Source organism: Cynocephalus volans, chromosome 7 (genome assembly GCF_027409185.1).
Source record: "Cynocephalus volans isolate mCynVol1 chromosome 7, mCynVol1.pri, whole genome shotgun sequence".
Classification (NCBI taxonomy): Eukaryota; Metazoa; Chordata; class Mammalia; order Dermoptera; family Cynocephalidae; genus Cynocephalus; species Cynocephalus volans.
In genome coordinates, this window is record NC_084466.1 from 94851010 (window position 1) to 94867924 (window position 16915).

Consider the following 16915-nt stretch of genomic DNA (forward strand, 5'->3'; position numbering starts at 1 on the left):
GCCACCTACACTGTACCCTGAGTAAAACCAAAAGTATCAGTTCAAGAAAAATCCCCTAGAAGAAATGAGCCACACAATCTCAGCAATTTACTAAAAACAAGGAAGAACCTCTTTACTAAAAACTTAGCCTCCTGAAACAGTTTCCAGAAATTGAGACAGAATCCACATAAAAAATGAAAATTTAAAACAAAATAACCCTACAAACAAAAAGTTATACAGCTGATATTTGCCAAAATATGATATCATTAAGGCATGCTTTTAGTTTCTAGATTATTTGTGAAAATAAACTAAAAAACTCCATTAGTCTACCATGTATCTTCAAACACAGACTGTCATAAAATGAAAATGCTTCTGACATCAAATATTATAAAAGTATATTTTCTTTAACTTAAAATATTAGGTAAAAAAATTCTTAAGCATTCAGCCAGACACTCAAACCACTGCTTTAATCATTTAGTCAACTGAACAAAAAATAAAACCATTTTTATTTATTCACTTTCATTGGAACAGAAAACAGTGTCAAAAGAGGAAGAAGGCTTTCAACACTGCTTTGTTGAATACCTGGATTAGACTGACCACCCTTTAAGATAGTCTTTGTGTGCTTCAAAACCCACACCAAGCCACACAGAGCAGCTGCTCACTGACCAACTGGTCTGCAGAATTCAATGAACGACAAAAGGTTACCTTAATTCAATAAGATAATCAGCACACATTTACCCACCACCCAGAGTCTAACCATCTGCAAGGCGGCAGAGCCAAATGCCTATAAAACAACTGGCAGTGTGCAGACATGTCCTCGTGTCCCTCATGTCAATGAAATTTCTCTTAGCAACAGCTAAAAAGAAGCTGAACTTTCAGAAAATCTCAAGATATCATGATCCAACAACTTGTTAGTAAGTTATTTTGGGTGTCACTGAGATTTCCAGGCCAGATGGGTAATATGTTTTATTCAATTGAGTCTTGTACCGAGATAACAAAATGTGAGACAGATAAAAAATCTGGATCCTTTCATTGTTCAAGAAGCAAAGCGTCCTACTGCCTTCCAAATAACAGCAGGAACAATGTAGCAGGAAAAAAAGAAAGAAAAAAAAAACACAGCAAAAACCCAACTACAAGAGCAATTTCTGAGCAATAAACCAATAATAATTTAGACTGACATCTGCCCTAAGCCAGGACACCACTCAGTTAAACATGCACCTATCTGTAGTTGTCATAGCTATGAAATAATAATGATGATGATGATACCTAGATTCACCAATTGTTCACATTTTTGCCTCCTATCTTTATGTATACTCACACATATTTATACACACAAACTTTTGTTATGGTTTTTGCTGAACTATTTGAAAGTAAGCTGCAGACAGCATGACACTCCACCATTAAATGCTTCAGAAGGCATCTCTTAACTCATAAGGATGTAATCCTAGATAACCAAAATACCATTATCATACTGAATAACATTAACATTAATGCCATTAATTTCCCTTAATATCTGGTCCAAATCCAAATGCACCTAATTATCCCCCAAAATACTTTCTTTTTTCTTTTTTTATGAATGTTATGCCTCTTTAGTGGGGCAATCTGAAAGAAAACATTAAGAAATAATACGGTTGGCTGGCCAGTTAGCTCTATTGGTTATAGAATGGTGCTGATAACACCAAGGTCTGGGGTTCAATCCCCGCACTGGCCAGCAAAAAGAAAAAGGAAAAAAAGAAGAAAATACAGATGGCGTATGAAACTGGCAAAAATTGAGATGGAGGCACACTCTGGTTTGAGAAACACTGAACTAACTGCTTGAAGGAAGTAGGGAAGAAGCAATCTAAGTAACCAATAAAGAAGAAAAACTGTGCTATTAAACTGAACTCATATTTATAGCACACAAAGCTATGAAGGAAAACATTTAAGACCTTCCTTTTTTTGGGCCAGCCCGTGGCTCACTCGGGAGAGTGTGGTGCTGATAACACCAAGGCCCCGGGTTCGGATCCCATATACGGATGGCCGGTTCGCTCACTGGCTGAGCGTGGTGCTGACAACACCAAGTCAAGGGCTAAGATCCCCTTACCGGTCACCTTTAAAAAAAAAAAAAAAAAAAAAAGACCTTCCTTTTTTTTAAATAGGGCCTTGAAAGAGGACTGAGTAAATCAAAAGATCACTGATAGACCATACAGTTACATAATGTTCTTCATTAAAAATTCCAGAGCCTCAGGTGGTTAGAGCACAGCCTTATAACACCAAGTTCACAGGTTCAGATCCCCCTACTGGCCAGCTGCAATAAATAAATAAATAAATAAAAATTCTAGAGCTGACACATGTTCAAAATAACTAGCTCATTTCTCTTATTGAATAGGTACTACATTAGGCCACTTAAATACATAACCTCATTAAATCTTATTACTAGCCCTATAAAAAACATACTTTATCATTCCCATTTTACAGATGAGATAACTGAGACTTCAGGGCGTTTGTGTGACTTTCTTTTCTTTCTGCTATGAGCATTTTTTCCAAAAAATGTACTCATCCATTTCTTATATACCTAAACAAAATTTAAAAGAACAAAAAACACCAAAACTTTTTGTTAGAAAGAATATATAAATGCATGTATAATATTTATTTTCAAGTGCTTTTAAAAGGCCTGGCAGAATGCACAGAAACCACTAATTATGGTTGCCTTTGAAAAGCTGTTTTGGGAACATGCAGGGCCAATGAGGAACAACTTTTACTCTTTATGTACTTCTGCATACTGTTCAAATTTTTTGCATTACGTATGTATTACTTTTATGACTTCTTAAGAGTCAAAAATTACAAATTTTAAATTTAAAATGCCCATGTTCTTTCAACTATACTATGGCTCCTGTTTCAAGTACTATCATCCATTACAACTATTTGTTTTCAATTTAAGGGTAAAACATATTTAGCTTAAATTATTTTAGTAAAAAACTGTTATGGTTTGTTCCAACACAGATTTGGATATACCATGCATTACAACGTATTATATAGTAGCTTCTAAAACCCAATATTGGGTTTTTATCTCTCTTGCATAAGGACAAACACACACACAATCTGTTCCCCTAAGACAAACGTATCAAAAGGACAAGAGATAGGGAATAAGCTTACTAATAAAAACACTTCTTTACTAAATAGTCATGTTTCTACAATGTTGCAGGTGAATTTATCAAGACTCAAATTTTTAAATATGTCAGGAAAATTTATTACTCAAGAGAACGTCACTCATTAAACAAATATACCATGAACATGTGGGATTCATACCCAGAAAGCAACAATGGTTAAATATTAGGAAATCAATTATTAGAATTAATCATATTAAAGATCAAAAGGGAAAGAAAAATAATATCATCTCCATAAATGTTTAAAAGGCATTTGATAAAATTCAAAATTGATACCTGATGAAACTTCTTTAACATGGTAAATACATGTTTAATGGGGAAATATAGAAGTACTCCCCCAAAACACATCCCCTATCACCAGTATTCTTTAACATCAGTAAGGAGGTACTACCTGGATAAAATCGGACAAGAGAAATATTTAAGAACTATAAATTAGAAAGAAGGAAGTAAAATTTAAATTATTATTATTTGCAGATCATAGCATTAGATACCCTGAAAACCCAAGATAATAAACTAAGAATTATTATAAACAAAAAGAATTTAAGGTGGCTAGGCACAAAATTAATATATAAAAATCAATAACTTTCCTGTATTTAAAAAAAAGAGCTGATTAGAAAATGTAATGTTAGATCCCACTTACAACGTCAAGAAAAAGATCAGACCAAGGAATTAATTTAACAGTCAGTTAAAACCCTTCAGTACACGCTACCCATATCTTATACCCTACACATACCTACACTAACATACAAAAGACTTAAAATAAGTGGATGATAATGGTTATAGTACTGAAATATATGGACAAAATGATATAATGTATGGGATTTGCAGTAAAGAATTAGGAACATCCTAAATGTTGAATAATAAAGACAGAAGAAATAACTATGTAGCTATTTAAAGATATACTTCAAAGAATAATTAAGTCTATGGGAAAAGGTTCACAACAGATTTCAAATTTGGAAAGGAAGATACAAAATTATATAGCTAACATATTCCTCTTTTTATTTAAACATGAATATATACAAGAGTACTTCAAAAGTTCATGGAAAGATTCACATTATCTTTCAATTCTATTTTTCCACAAACTTTTTAAAGTACCTTCGTACACGTAGAAAAAAGAGAAAAAAGACTGGAAGAAAATACAAACCAACAGTAGTTATCTTTGCAGTGAAGTTTACAATGATAGTACATCATCACCAACCCTTTCTGTATTTTTCCAAAGTCTATGCAATGAGCTTGTGTTACTCTGAAAACAGATCCTTTTTCTGATTATTTAAGTAACAAGAGGTGGAGCAAAAAAACTCACAAAAAGACCCAGATTTTAGCCATTCGTGGCCTATGTGACCAGAGCAAGAGAGGAAGTCTTCATTAGAAGTGATAATGACATCAGTTTACAACTTTTCCTTCAAGAGCAGGATGACTACAAAGGGACTGCCAGTGGCTATTGTCCCTTCTGTGGCCCTGGATTCTGCTCAGCTGCCTTCTCTGTCAGGCCTGTGGGAAGCTTACCACCTCAGCAGCTCAGGGCCATGCAGTGGGACAGTGACCCTACACGGTTGGTGCTAATATCACCTCCATTTGTCAGCTGAGGAAACTGGGTCACCCACTGTATTGGCCCAGAAGAAAAATTGGGATTTGAATCTAAGCATTCTGGCTCCAGAGCCACTTCCCCACAAGGCTCCCTTAGAAAGATCTCTAAAATCTCTTTTAAGAAGAATGAGGGCCCTGCCCAAGTAACACCTCTAGAGAGTTTCCTCAACCACATAAGTACGCCCTGTTTGCTCATCTATAAAATCTATAAAAGAAGAAAGTTAGCCTCAGCCAGTGATTCCCAAACTTTTGTTGCATGCTGGCATTCCCTGGGACCTTCAAAAAATTCTAGTGCCTGGCTCTCACTCCCAGCATTCTGATAATAACCAGTGTGGGGGTGCGATCTGGGCACCCAATTTTTAAAAGTTCCCCAGGTGATTCTAATATGCAACAAGCTTTAGGAACCACTGGCCTACGTCAAATGACCTGCTGAAGGAGAGGAGGGGCAAGAGGCTCCGGAACAATACTCACTTTCCAACAATTTCAGGGGTCTGCTAACCCCATAAAAGGGGGACCTTGGACTTTAGCTTAAAAACCCTGAACTTGGTGATCTCAAAGATATCATGTAACTCTAAAATTTTATTCTATATTTTAAGAATTATCATACAATAGTTTTACTAAATCAATACACACATAATAGAGACAAGGGATAACTTTGATGATTTTTGGTTTTCTATTCTGAAGCACAAACTCCAAATTCAATTAATCAATGGTTTCCTTTGGGATGTGTACTTAGGAGAAATGAGGAAAGGGATTGGCAGTATAACTTTACATCACTGCTATCCAAACTGTGTTTAACCAAATGCAAAGATTTCTAGATAAGTGAATGGCTGTTATGAGAAAGGGAAAGGAGAGGGACTCATCATCAAATCATCTTGGGTTCAGCAAGGTAAATGTCAGAACTTCTCAGGGACTTTAAATCTCAGAATATTATTAGCATCATTAACACCTTTAAGAGTACTTCCTTCTTCCTCAGAACATCATTTGGGAAAAGCTACCTTAATTGATGTCACACTATAAATTTTAACAATCTTTTCAGTGACTCCTATCATAAACACAAAGAAAGCACTTAGAGGTCCATGTTTACAAGAATATATTGTGAAACTCTTTGCAATACCTTCTCTTTAAGACGTTTTTCAGGGCCAGCCCATGGCTCACTTGGGAGAGTGTGGTGCTGATAACACCAAGGCCATGGGTTCGAATCCCTACATAGGGATGGCCGTTAGCTCACTTGGGAGAGCGTGGTGCTGACAACACCAAGTCAAGGGTTAAGATCCCCTTACCAGTCATCTTTTTAAAAAAATTTTTTTTAATAAATAAATAAATAAAAGACGTTTTTCTTCCTGAGGAAAATGAGAGGCAGTGTAGTATAATGTTTAAGTGTACAGACCATGGATAGAGCCTGGATGCCTGGGTTTGAATCCTGGCTCTACCACATAATAGCTATGTGACCTTGGGCAAGTCCTTTAACCTCAGGTGCCTCAGTTTCCTTATTTGTAAACTAAGAATGAAAAGTAGCACTACCTTCCAGATAAGTTATTATATGTAAAGCACTTAAAGTAGTACCTGCCGCATGGTTAAAGCATTACATAAATGCTGGCTGTTATTATTCATTCTTAAAGAAAAGAAAATTTCAATTGATCTGAAAATGAAGATCACCCCACTGGTCATTTGAGAAGGAATCACACAGCTGCGTGTCTTGGCATGTTTCAACTGGTAATTTTAATTACCATTTGAATATGGTTTATTTTTTGTAACTGTCATAGTTACAAAAAAAGCCTAGTACACTGTTTTTTATGTTACAAGAATTCAATAAGTATATGTTGATTTCATGCAAATAAACGAGAGGTATAGAGAGTCACAAAGTGGATATACTACATGCAGCCATTGTACCAGCATTGAAACACCAGCTCCAACATTTCCTGTGTACTCCCGGGCAAGTCGCATTCTTAGACCTGTTTCTGCATCTGTAAAATTCAGTTAATAACAGTACTTCTCAGGGTTTATGTAAAATTATTTTGTACATATCAAATGCTTAGATCATAACCTGATAATACAGTAAGCCCTAAGTGTTTAATGTTAATATCTTCTTGTATGTTTTCTGTAGAGCTTTCAAATCTAATGTGAACTGCTTATAATGCACACTTTACAAGACACTAGTACATATTTCAACCATGTTCATTTGCTTTTGTTGTATGTCACAGATTAAATGGGGAATTTAAATGGTCACAGACACAAATCGTGGATTTTAAGGCACTGTCTGCAAAATACATGTCAGAGTAATAAAAGCAACCTAAAAAGTGGTGCTCTCAATAGTAGCTATTTATTTCATTTTGCTCTGAAATTTTTAGAAGCGAGAAAAATTTGCATCTGATCAATGTTCGCCAAACTGCCTGCAGGCTTGTGTTCACACACTAGCAAGATTTATTGCTAACCAATATACCATGCTAAATTGAAATCAAGATATTATACAATTTTCCAATAAAGAGGTGATTTTATAAGTGAGTATAAATGCTTTATGAGGATGTAATTGTTGGCATCTTGTTATATTTCAGCAGCTGGTAGAAAATGAGATAAGTTAGAAGGTTTACAGAGGGTCAGAGCTCATTAGATGAAAAGATCACCTTTTTTTATCAGCTCTAGAAAGCACATTTATAGGCTAATAACTAAACAGTTTTTCTTTAACAATTAGGAGAGTCAGTTTTTCCAAAGCGTTCCAACCAACTGTAGCTACTGCAGAAGATTCTGCTAAAACATTACAAAACAAAAGGAAATGAAGAATTCCAGAGGCTCACTGCCTTAATTTGATGTTTATTTTTCTGAATTTTTACTAAGAACTGAAATAATATACATCCACCTACATGTTAATTTTTTTTTTAAATCAGTTTCTTTTTCAGCCTAGAGTTCTCTAATTGAGGGTTCTAATTTAAATAATAGACATAAAATTCTTCAGATGTTACTTAGTCTTTAAAATATCACCAAAGAGCCTGTCTTATTAAATTGCCTTATATATTTTTCCTGCACTCTGTGGGCATTTAAATGAGAGTCCAGGGCTGGCTGGTTAGCTCATTTGGTTAGAGTGTGGTGCTGCTAACACCAAGGTCCAGGGTCCAATCCCTGTACCAGCCAGCCACCAAAAATAAATATATAAATAAAATAAATTACAGACCATTCTCTACAACCTTAAATGCACTTCTCAAAAAACATCCACACTCCTATTGTTAAAACTCTGAAGCTATTACTACCAAATCCATTCTTCAGCTCTTCAACTTTTGAGTAAAGGGACGCAAAGTGAAGGCAGGAGGCAGCCCCTGTTCCTGCCCTCCTGGAAATGATTCAGAATGTACCATAAGACCTAGAACTCAGGCCTCTTGACTCCTTTCACATAGCATTACTTGTATAAACTGTGATTCACTCCTTTCTAAGAAGACTTAGACCATGATACACCACAGTCCAAAAACCTTCAAAGATTCGTAATCCTCAATGCAAAATTTGATTTAGGTGAGGATACTGAAACCATTGTGTGGCAGGCAGAATAATGGCCCCCGAAAAATGTCTGCTTCCTAATACCCAAAACCTGTGAATATGTCAGGTAAAACGACCTTGCAGGTGTGATTAACTTAAGGACTCTGAGATAGGGAACTTCTCCAGGATTATCCAAGTGGGCTTAATCTAACACATGAATCCTTTAAAAGCCCAGAAGATGTCCTAGCTGTTGTCAGAGGGAGATGTGACTATGGAAGAATGGTCAGAGAGATGTGACATTGCTGGCTTTGAAGAAGGAGGGAGGTGAACATGAGTCGAGGAATATGAGCAGCCTCCAGAAGCTGGAAAAATGGAGGAAACAGAATCTCTCCTAGAGCCTAGAGCCTCCAGAAAAGAATGCTACTTTGCCAACACCTTGACATTAACCCAATGAAACCCATGTTGGACTTCTTACCTATAGAACTGTAAGACAATAAATTTGTGTTGTTTTCAGTTACTAAGTTAGTGTAATTGACTACGGCAGCAATAGAAAACTAATACAGACTGGGTGAAAGGTTACTCACATGATCTCAAAGTATCACTGCACAGATTACTTATTAATTACAAAAAGGAAAAGATGCCTTTATAAAGAAATATCTGGAGTTGCTACCTAAACCAACTGAGCACCCCCGTAATAGGACAATCTAAAATTACTTATCTCCTGATAATGACACAAGAGGAAATATGCAACCTCACCCATACAGTATTGTCAAAAATGTTTACTCCGAATCTAATCATGAGGACATGATCAGACAAATACTAATTGTGGCACACACTACAAGACAACTGGCCTAGACTTTTCAAGAAGATCAATGTCTTCAGAAGCAAAAAGGAGGGAAAACTGCTCTCTATTAAAGGAGATATGACAACCAAATGCAATGACTGACCCTTCATTGGATCCTGGATCAAAAGTCAAACGTTACAAATGACAGTTTGGGGCCACTTGGGGAAAAACAGACTATCTATTAGATAACACTCTTTCAGTGCTGAATTTTTTGCATGAGATATAGTATGGTGGTATATAAAAGAATATTTTTGATACATATTTAAGCATTTAGGGGTGAAATATCATAATGTCTACCATTTATTTTCTAATAACTCAGCCAAAAATTAGGAATATATGTGTATATATACATACACATACATATATAAGCAGTATAAACACATACAGGAAGAAAAAGAATAGAAGTGGCAAAATGTTAACATTTGGTGAATCTAGGTAAAAGAAAGACAGCATTTATTGTACTACTCTTACTATGTTTCTGAAATATTGCAATTTAGTAAATTACAAAGTTAAGGGGGAAATATCTTCTTGGTTCCCTGCACTGCCTACCTTTTCCAGGTCTCCTCACATTCTGCCAGGAGTCCAGCTGAATGGCTGATGTTCTTCAAACAGCCCACACTCTTCCTCCAGATCCTGTTTTCTGCTGTTTGACTCCCACTCAAGGCTCAATAGCTAGAGGTGGGGTTTTGTTATAGCACAGAAGAGTCTACATGATATTAAAATACCAGTTTTAGAAATGGATTGGTCAAATATCAAATAGGAATCATCTTCTGATATCCTTATTACTGGATTTTAGTTTGTGCATTCTTTTCTCCTCTTACTATTGTTACCTCATATTATCTTTACTCTCTGTTGAACTTCATCATTCGCACTTACGATTACAGAGGGTCACAAGCACAGCAGGAAACCATGGACAAAAAGCAGTACTGGTTGCATCAGAAACTAGTACAGGAACAGTCAAGTGCTGCCTCTGGCTCCCAGCCCACATCACTCTGGACATCCCAGGCAGCCCAGACCAAGGCTCACCTCCTTCCTGCAGGCCTCACTGCTCTCCATATGGCAGCTCACTGACATCAAAGAAGATGGAAGAAATCATCTAAATTGACCAGGCTCGTCTCATTCCTTCTCTTGAACTGTGTCACTAATATCTCAATTATCTCTTCTGCAATACTTTTTGCCTGCATGCTAAGATTTTGCAGTACTAAAAAAAGGGGGGAAAGAAGGGTGTACTGCAGTAACAGATGGAGGATTAACAACAAAAGACCTCCCTGATGGGGGGAAGAAGAACTAAAATGTTTGTATACCTACAATAATACAGAGGGACAAAAACTGAACTTGTAAATAAAATCAAGTTGCTCTTCTAAAACGTCTGTCTAGCAACAGACAGGAAAAGGCCCAGCGTGATTTCTACGTATGCCTATGCTGTTTCTAATAGAAAGTAAGTAATCAAGCCAAAACAAACATCTGTTAACCAGTTAAGTTTGTTAATGAAACAAAATTGCAGCTGGTTTATCAAACATCAAAAGTAAAGCAAATTACAGAAAGGATGTATGAACAAAGCTGATTTGAAAAAAAAAGTGGCTAAAGAATTCTAAACCCACTTGTCAAATTAACACAAATCCTTCCTGGATTTTGCTTAGACCACTGATTAGTATTTATTTTGTATCTCTGTAGAGACCAGCCTCACAGTTTAAATCTAGTATCATCCATTCTAGAACTTTGCCTATATTGTTAATTTTGCAGAGTGTTCAGAATATTACCTTTCATAGAACAGAACAAAAAAAAATGTATTCTGTACATTATATTCTGCTAATTAAAAGGTTCACTTACATAAAGAAAAACAGTAATGTACAGTTTGCAACTCCTGGAGTCGGGGGAAAGTGGTCAGGTCCCAAGCAGAAGCACAGTAAGTGAATGTAGCATTTCACAATAGGCACTGCATGCCTCCTTTACTTACATGTACAAACTTCCCGTTACCACCTGAAGACAGAGAGATAAGAGCACCCACACACAAAAACATACTTCCCTCATGGCCTTGCTAACTCAAAATGTCACAAGCAAATTACATGCCTGACTCATTTGCTAACTTTAATTTGGTGAGTTAATTGTTGTTTATATACTTAGAAACATTAATAGAGAGATGAAAGTACCTCAGAAGATTCAGATTCACATTTTTAAAGTTGGTGTGACTAGAGAAGAACAGTTGCACCAAATCTACTAGTTTAACATACAGGGTCAAGAAAATGACGTTTATAAACAACACAAAAAGAGGGCTGGCCCGTGGCTCCCTTGGGAGAGTGTGGTGTTGATAATACCAAGGCCACGGGTTCAGATCCCTATATAGGGATGTCCCGATGGCTCTCTTTGGAGAGCGTGGTGCTGACAACACCAAGTCGAGGGTTAAGATCCCCTTACCAGTCATCTTTTTAAAAAAATAAATAAATAAAGTAAATAAAAACAAAAAGTAATGAGTGTTACCATCAAAATGCGCTTTTGCAATAACAAAACAATCACATTTCTTGCGTATTAAAAATAGCATACAAGATAAAATACCCAAAAAGAATACAGACCTTCCTTCTGGGAAACATTAAAACCACATATTAAATAAAAGGGAAAGGATGAATAAAATATTTGTCATTCAAAATACAATCAGACTAAACCAGCAAACAGCACTTAACTGTTAAATAACTTCAAAGTTATAAAATATAGATTTTCTTAGTACTGAAAGTATCACAAATGTAGATGTTATAAACCAAATAGGTACTGTCTCCTATAGAATATGACAGTAATTCCTGAAAGCTGCTGATCAATGACAGGATCATGTGTTGTAAAAAGGTATCAAAAGTATCAAATATATCTAAGATCCAAAGAGTTAAAAAGAATGTTTAACATTCATTTTAACAATCAAAAATCCTCTGACATAATGTTTCTACTTTACCTGAAGCCTATTTTGTTAGAAGTCTAGACAAGTCCCATCTTGATAAAAGCTCAAAAGTGGAGCAAGCTGTCATGCTCCAGAGTGCGCAATAGAAAGACTCATTCACTCTTCATTTTATCTTTACCTTGACCCAACTAGGTTGAGACAATCCAAGTGCTCTCCCAACTGTGCCTCAACAACCGGTACTACCTGCTCACAAAAGCAGTCCTCAGACACTCTGCTATTCTGAAGAACTTCTGAAGCTTAATTATAAGAAATGCATGAACTACAATTTTTTTCCTTCCCTGACACTGAAACAGCAAGTATTTGATCCACCTAGTCTTTCACATCGTAGTAGGTTTGTGTCTGACTGTAGTGATTCTAAAACTGACTTTTATCCATACAAATTCCAAAATTCAAGTTATTTTGAAGAGTGTATTTTACAACATTTAGGCCTTTACTCAAGTCTCAGTTGAATGCACATAACCAAGTACTCTTTGAGAGATATGACATCTGCAATACAAAGACACCAATTCAAAGGAAAACTAAGAAAGGTCAACAGAGAAGAGGACTTTTGGACTTTCTATAATTAGCAGAAAAAAAATACACATTTTTGCCAAAAAGATCCAGAGTCATCTGAGTCTATGACCGATTCCCCTAGGGCCGAGAGACTTCTGGAAGCCCACCACATTGAAGAACAGTGTGGACTAGTGAACAGTCTTTCACAAAGTACAGAGGGTTGGAAAAGTCCCAGGGAAGATAAGGAGGGTCTGCTCTAGGGCAGGGATAATGGGACTGCAGAAGAGAGTGGAGAAAAATTAAAGAAAGGAAAACCTAAAAGTTCTCTAATTTATGGCATTTATACCACACAAGAAACTGATGTAGGATGTACATTTATCTTCTGTTTGTGGAGATATTTCATATTGATAACATTGCCAAAAACCCTAATAAAATCTCTCTCACAGGGGTTGAGGGACAAATAGAATAAAAAACTGAGCAAGCCAAGACCACAGCAAGTGATTTTTATCATACTTTTGTCTATCGGGCCCATTTCTGATCATTTACGCTCCTTTTTAAAAGCATTTTTAGCTGACCAGTTAGCTCAATTGATTAGAGCATGATGCTGATAACACCAAGGTCAAGGGTTTAATCCCTGTATTGAGCAGCTACCAGAAAGAAAAAAAAAATGTTAAAATTATTTTTAGGGCTGGCCAGTTAGCTCAGCTGGTAAGAGAGCAGCCTTATAACACCAAGGTCACAGATTCAGGTCTCCATACTGGCCAGCTGCCAAAAAAGAAATCATTTAAAATTTTTTTCTTGTTGACAGTATCATTATTTTTGTAATTATCTTTGAAGGTTTCTGTGAGATTCTAATGCAGTTATTTCATTTCTTCAAGAGAAAAAAATTGTTGGGAAAATAGAATAATTTAATTAGGCCCCCTCACCTTGGGTCTGGTTGGGAGTGGTGTGGTGCATTCTTTGTAAATAAGTTGTGTGTGGGTGGAGTTAGTGTGCCCACGAGGCACTGCACTGTGATTTGGCTGGCATTGACTGCCTCAGGTGTCCACACACTCGGCCATGCTCTCCAACCTATGGCTTCCAAGGACCTGTTTGCCGGTTACCTAGCTCATAGACCTGCGTGTGAGGGGTCTGGTGACCCAGCCTAGTGTGTGAGGGGTCTGGTGACCCAGCCTGGCGTGTGAGGGGTCTGGGGACCCAGCCTGGCATGTGAAGGGTTTGTGACCCAGTCTGGATAATGGGCTTGAGGGGTCTGTGAGCTTTAGACCCAGCCTGAGCTCGACAATTGGCCCAGTTGGCAGGATTACGGGCAGGTAAAAAAGCTCGACAACTGGCATTGTTGGTGCAGGATTACAGGCAGGTAAAAGAGCCTAACAAACATCAAACCCCTACTTGATATTAGAGATGTCCCACCTTCCAACTATACCAGCCTAGAATGAGACTTCCCATATTATGTACTACACTGGAAACAGACTAAAATTTGACACAATAAATTTTAGAAAGATATTCTCAATAAAGTGAAATACCAAAGAATCTGTTTAAAACTGAAACTAAACTGATTTTATAAAAATGCTAAAGCCCAAATGTTCAAATGGAATCTTAATGCTACAAACTGTGGTGATAACTGAAGTCTCTCAGAATGTTTGACTTTCCAAAGTCCTCATACTGTGACCTAATTGAGCTTTACCACTTTTAATGAGAAACACTAACACTATCCTTTAGGAGTTCCCCCACCAAGTCAAAGATAAAGTTTTATCTTTAGTGGTTTAATTCATTTCCATATCACTTCACCAAAAAGAGCTTTCTTAAATAAATACAAGGAATGTACGCTAAAGAGACAGTGTGGTAATAGCCAATTTGAATTCTAGACTATCAGAAGATGTGCAATTACGTTTCAGAAAAGGAGCCCTTCTATTTTAACTTGCATTGTATTCCTCGTAGCAGTCACGCAAAGGAATGATGATGATGTTAAATCTAATTAGACACAGATTTACTACTTTCCCCACTGCATTCCCATACTGCTAATATTATAAATAGTATTTGTTTTAAAAGCTGTAATAAGCTCTTTGCAACTACCAAATTTAAAATGCTGGAAATCTATTTGCTGGGGGAAAACTGCTGCTAACCATCTCAGGAATTGGAAGAAATACTTTCGGGCCAGCCCTGTGGCTCATTCGGGAGAGTGTGGAGCTGGTAGCGCCGAGGCCGTGGGTTCGGATCCTATATAGGGATGGCCGATGCGCTCACTGGCTGAGCGTGGTACAGACCACACCATGCCAAGGGTTGCAATCCCCTTACTGGTCAAAAAAAAAGAAATACTTTCACTGTTAATGACAAGCCACCCCTGCTGACCATATATACTGCCCAGCAGTAACTCTGGAGTCTGACTGTCTCCTCAGAATGTTGGCTTCACCACTCACCAGCTCTATAAGTGACCTTGGACAAATAACTTAAGCTTTGAGCCTCAGTTTTTCATCTGTAAAATAAGAGTAGTGATCTATCTCCCTCACAATTAATGTGATGAGTCAAGGAGATAATAAATATAAAGCACTTGGAATAGTGCCTATTGCCAGCATTTAATACTTATGAAATGGTAATTATTATTTCTACTATTTTTTCCTTTTTACAATTAAATGCAACTGTTCAACAAAAGTCTAACCAGAATAACAGCTTCTTTGAAAGACAATAGTTGACTAAATTGTAATTGATATCACTCCATCTCTGAATAGTTTCCATGTATATCACAAATTTCCTCCCACAATGCAAACTCTGACTTCTAGCACATCAAGAACAATGATAGTATCTTTCAAATATATTAGAAAAAGTCCTTTATACATTAAACTATAGTACAATCAATCTACATATAGATCCAAGTTCAGCAGCCAAAGCAAGAATAATCAAAAGTCAACAACTGGCATATTATGGTTTTAGTATAAGAAATTCAAACTATTTCCTACAGTACAAAAAATGTTCACATTGGCTATTTGACATTTTGGATCCCTTTGAGAAAATGATAAAAGCTATAAACTCTAACCCTAGAAAAACATATGGATGTACACATGACTTTACATTCGATTTCAGGTGATTTGTGGGCTACCTACCCAAGCTCACGGGATCCCAGGTTAAGAATTTGCATTACATTAATGTACTTAGCAAGTTTACATGTTTTTAAAACTATTTACCACCTTTAATCTCAAAGGGCAATATATTATGACACACTTTATTACATTTTTCAAGGAAAAATGCTATTGTAATACAAGGGTACTTAAAAAATGGAATTCAAAGATAATATGAATCTTCCCATGAAGTTTCTGAAGACCCCTCGTATACAATACAAACATGTTTCCAAATTGGTTTTAACAAATTACTTTTTAAAATTTATTCTTAATAAGAATTCAATTATGATTACTCAATACAACTAATCTCCAAATTTCAACCAGTACAAATTCTAGGACACATTTTCTCTGCTTTTCTTTTTATACAATGATGTTAACTAGACAATTTAAAGATCAGCATCATAAAAAGAGCAGTAACAATTGCATGCCAAGCAATAAATTACTCTGTTCTCAATCCTAGACACTTTCAGACATGAATTTTCCTTCAGACTAAAAATACTTCCGTACAAATGCTGCCCGAAAAATAATGATAAGGCTAGCAAGAAATAATGGGTAAGGTTAAAGAGAAGAAGAGGAAAATCTGTAGTGATTCATCTATCATAAGTAAAATTATCCCCTGGATCACAAAATTATTGAAACATACTATTAAATTGCCAAAAGCTGCCTGAATTAGTCCACATACCTGATAATTATAAAACCTTAACATACCTTAGGGTAGTGTATATATTCTAAAAACAAAGATATCCAAATCCATCAAGAGCTGGCTCTATATTCCCTTAAAGAATTTCCTCATGGTATAAGCTTTCATGTAAATATTTATAAAAAACAGAGGTGTTTAATGTGACTGTCAGACACAGGAATCAGGATTTGAGTCACTTTCTGTATTTTTTTTAAACAAATGTTACTAAGAAGAAAATGTCATAGGTTTACTTACTTCTTTCTCTATGCCCACATTCCATCACAAAGAATTGAGGGCTGGTTACACAAATACAACTACCACCAAAAGATAAAATAAATGTGGCAGAAAACTAATAAAATAAAAATACAGTTAAAAATAAAAATAAATGCTAGACTGCAGATCAGTCCATGGAAAGGCAAACCACCTGGTCTTACCTAGTTTCTAGATCTGGGCCCCTACCAGCTAAGCACTGAGGGAAACAGGGTCCGTTTTAGGGGTTGTGGTATCCAAAGAGGAAAAGCAAGCCATCAAGAGTATAACTCTTCCCCATACTTGTGTTTCAATTATTTCTAAAAATGTAGTTAACAGATAACAACCACATTTTCTATCAACAATAGCTAATGGTTTACAAGATGTAAAATTAACTGATACCAATGTATTTAC

The 16915-nt window shown here is 36.3% G+C and overlaps 1 protein-coding gene across 4 annotated transcripts in view; it reads right to left on the reverse strand.

Moving 5' to 3' along the window:
• Positions 1–16915, reverse strand: part of KAT6B (lysine acetyltransferase 6B) — a 185990-nt gene that overhangs the window by 156417 nt on the left and 12658 nt on the right. Inside the window, exon 1 of one of the 4 annotated variants that reach the window (XM_063102115.1) lies at positions 10979–11002. The exons of the other annotated variants lie outside the window; for them this stretch is intronic. The gene's annotated coding sequence lies outside the window, so the exon portion shown is untranslated. Of the gene's footprint in view, positions 1–10978; positions 11003–16915 lie in introns of those variants that run through there. 4 annotated transcript variants of the gene reach the window in all.